Source organism: Nylanderia fulva, unplaced genomic scaffold (assembly GCF_048542155.1).
Source record: "Nylanderia fulva isolate GAGA-0341 unplaced genomic scaffold, ASM4854215v1 Scaffold926, whole genome shotgun sequence".
NCBI lineage: Eukaryota > Metazoa > Arthropoda > Insecta > Hymenoptera > Formicidae > Nylanderia > Nylanderia fulva.
In genome coordinates, this window is record NW_028191054.1 from 32,501 (window position 1) to 36,391 (window position 3,891).

General features: G+C 55.9%; 1 pseudogene; it reads left to right on the forward strand.

The window, feature by feature from the left end:
* LOC146719590 (large subunit ribosomal RNA) overlaps window positions 1–917 on the forward strand; it is a 3,721-nt pseudogene extending 2,804 nt beyond the window's left edge.
* Window positions 918–3,891: the final 2,974 nt, after the last annotated feature.

Sequence of the window (3,891 nt, forward strand, 5' to 3'; positions counted from 1 at the left end):
CGACAGTGGAAGGATAAAGCGATCCCAGGTTCTGGGCAAAGCGTCCGGCCCTGTCGTAGCGGCGATCGGCAGCGTTGCCTAATAGCGAGGTACGCGACGGCGACCCGTCTAACGTTGTCGGGGTTGCTGATGATGGCGAATGCGTGGCCGTGTCGACTGATCTGGCGCTGAGAATGCACAGTTCGGGGTCCGAGGCATGCTGAAGCTGTCATACATGCGACTTAGACTAACACCGGGTAGTGAGGGAGGTAGGGAGCCCCACCGGGAGGCTACCGGTGCCCTACCAATTGGTGTCGGACACTCACGGGCGTGGAAGCTAGGGCGCCTGGCGCAGTGTGTGTCTCGTGGAGAAATTTCATGTGTACGCATTCCCTTAAGCATTTGGGAAGCCCTCTGGGCGATCCCAGCCCATCCATTGCACGGTTGGACGTAAATATGATTCGGCCTGCGTGGATCGGTGCCTTGCTACCTGGGGCGTCACACACAGGTACAATAAAGAGAGTAGGAATGGTGGATCGCGTCCATGTGACGCAAAACCTAACCTATTTTATAGTCAATTGTGTTGCGTGGTGAAACCGCGCCCCTACGTCTGAAGGATCTGCTTGTCCTGGCGTACGTAATACGCAGTGTATGTGCGCTGTAAGGGGGAAATCCCAGGTGTGGATCCCGATTCTAGCGGAAGGGGAGTAACCGCGATGTAGCCGCCCGGCACCGCTGGGGGCGCTTACTGGGGGGGCTAACCGCCCCCCCAGACCCCCCGGTGCGGTCGTAACCATGACTCTCTTAAGGTAGCCAAATGCCTCGTCATCTAATTAGTGACGCGCATGAATGGATTAACGAGATTCCCACTGTCCCTATCTACTTATTAGCACAGCATTGCCACGAGTCGGAGTCGCAAGACCGAATGGCTCATATGTGGCGCGCACACCTAGTGTGTAGTAGCGTGGCTCCCTCTTGCTTGTTTCGCACGCAGAGACGGGGCCGAGGCGTGTATGTCGAGGAGTCGAAGGAGAGTTTAAAATAAAATTGAAACTGCGAATGACTAGATTGACCAGTACAAACTCTGGACAAACAGTCTAGGAAATGAAAACGCAAAATTAGTAAACAAACCGATAGCCCAAAAACTGGTGTCCTAAGACTTGGCCCTAGAGTGTTCGGCCCGGAGCTCGCCGCTTCCCCTTACAAACTCTGGGAGCCTCGAAAATACGGATTGTTCCCAGGCGCGCATGCCGGGTCTGTCGAGTGTCGGGGCGAAGGTCGCAAGCGTGTCTCTAACGGGACGCCGCATACGTTTGTGGCTGGAAACCGGCTCGATGGATCGGACATGCAGTGGAACAATCTAAGAACACCCGGTGTTTCTCTCTGCGGCATGCGGCACGCGGGGAGGTTCGCCGGGAGTTGTCCGAAGGGGCAGTCACCCAGACTGAGGGCAAAATAAACCCGGTCCCACGGGCTATGGGCCCAGACCTTGAGGACGGTAGGAAGTCAGGCAGTGCGCGTTGGAATTCAGCAAAGCATCCGTAAAAGCAGTACGTGGCGACACGGCACTTGGGGTGCGCTCCGGTGCAACTCACGAGGCTGGCCACGCGGTGGGTTTCAAAAAGGGCTAAAGGCAACACGCCTTAAGGACCCAGATGATCTCAACGCAAGATTGAAAAGCAACACGCCGCGTGGCGACTCGGCCCCTGGGGTGCACTCCGGTGTAACTCACGGGGCTGGCCACGCGGTGGGTTTCAAAAAGGGCTAAAGGCAACACGCCTTAAGGACCCAGTTGAACCCAATGTAGGATTGCAAAGCAGCACGCCGCGTGGGGACTCGGCCCCTGAGGTGCGCTTCGGCGTCGCTGTCGGGGGCTGCCGCGACGCGTGTTGAGACTGTCAGAAAACGTAAAATGCAAATGGGTGCGGCCCTGGGGACAACAAAGCAAGGGGTTGAAAGGAATGGGCGGGACCTCCAGCCACATCATGGCCAGCGAGTGTCCACAAGCGTAAAAGGTTTCCCGAGTAGTGCCGGGAACCCCAAAAACTCCCCAAGATTCTGAAGCAACACGCCGCGGCGAAGGAAGGGAGCTTATTATTTTCAGGTCCTCCACCCACAGGCTTACACACTGCATTGCTACGAGTCGGCGTCACTGACCAAATGGCTCACAAGTAGCTCTTTTCTTTTCAGGAACATCATCATCATCGGTATCCTCGTCGTTGCTCCGGTTGTTTCGTCTCGCTTAACCTCGTCTCGTTCGTTCGTCTGCTTCGGGTGGAATGCCGATGATCGGGTAGGCGTTTCCAAACAATGGCGCTCGTCTTAATGTTAAGGTGTTAGGTACCGTGCCGAGGGCATGAATGGTCGCGTAGACGATAAGATCGCGGCCACTAACGGTCCGCCCGGGATATCTGCCGCCCTCCCGTTGTATTTAGGCTTGGTGGCGTAGTGGTGGCTCTGCGTCGCTTGACCCCCTTTCCACCGTACTCGTGGGAACATAGATGGAATTAGTAAAATCTTTGGTTAGGAGAAGTGCCCGCCTGGTAAAACGCTTCCTGCCGGGTGGGGCAGCAGCCCAGGAAGCGCTTAGTGGTAGCGGCCTTCGTGCCGTCCGAGTTGTGCTAGCCAGATGCGACGCGACCGTGAGAGAGCCCACGCCGAGGTCCGAAGGTCGGCTAGGACCGAGCGCTGAAGCAAAGAAAAATCGCGAAAACAGAGTTAGGATTAGTACCGCGATTAGCCCCGCGAATAGCTCCGCGACTTGCGCCACCGTAAATGACGACGAAATTAGCTCCGCGAACTCCCCAAAACCCCAACCCCACACCCAAAATAAATCGGATCGAGCCGGGCCGCAACAAAACGCGGCAAGCTCCGCTTTTACTCCTACCTCGTCTGGAAATTTCTCACTGGCGACCACGGGAGTGAGAATCCTGCAGCTGAACATGAGACGTTCAGCTAAAGTCACGGGAGAGGTGCGTCAGCTCGTCGTCGAAAAGCGACTTGACATCTTGTTATTGCAGGAACCATGTGTCAGGAAGCGGGACACGGGTCACACCTTCGTTGGGCTAGGATTGGGAATGAGAGTGGCCGCCGTACGCTCGCAACGCCCGTGGGCGGCGGTGGCAGCCTGCAACTCTCAATTTCAGCTACTGTTTATCTCGCAGCTCAGCACAGCTCACTGCGTCTGCGCAGAAGTGCAAGCACCTGGCTTCTCCTTCTATGTGGCTTCGTGCTACTTTCAGTACTGCGAAGAAATAGAGAAGCACCTCAGGCACCTCGAAATGGTGTTTCATTCGCTGAGGGGGAAGAGATTGATAGTTGCGATAGATGCCAATGCCCGATCGCCGCTGTGGGGTCCCCAGGAGGCGGACGAAAGAGGTGCGAAAGTCGAAGACCTCATCCGGGCATCTGGTATAGAGGTGGTCAACGATGCTGGCCAGAAACCCACCTTTTGGACGGCAAGAGGTTCATCATATATCGATGTGACCATGGCGTCGCCCTCCATGACCCGGTTCATCAGGGAATGGAAGGTACGGGACAATTGGACAACCAGCGACCACAACTCCATCGACATCAGGAAGTTACTTCGACAATCGAATAGTGAAGCTCGCGATAGGTTCGGTAGAGGTTTCCAAGCGGGCGTCGAGGGGGTGCCCGCAGGGCTCCGTCCTCGGTCCGGCCTGCTGGAACCTAATGTTTGACGGTCTTCTGCGACGGCTGGAAGCGGAAAAAATAGAATTCGTGGCATACGCGGATGATCTCGCCGTCGTAATAAGCGGAAACTCGCGTAGAGAGATAAAGGTAGAAGGTCAACGCGCGGCGAACCTAATAACAAAATGGTGCGAGTTCGCGAAACTCCAGGTCTCGGAGCGAAAGACCGAAGCCATAGTCCTTAAAAATAAAGCGGTACAA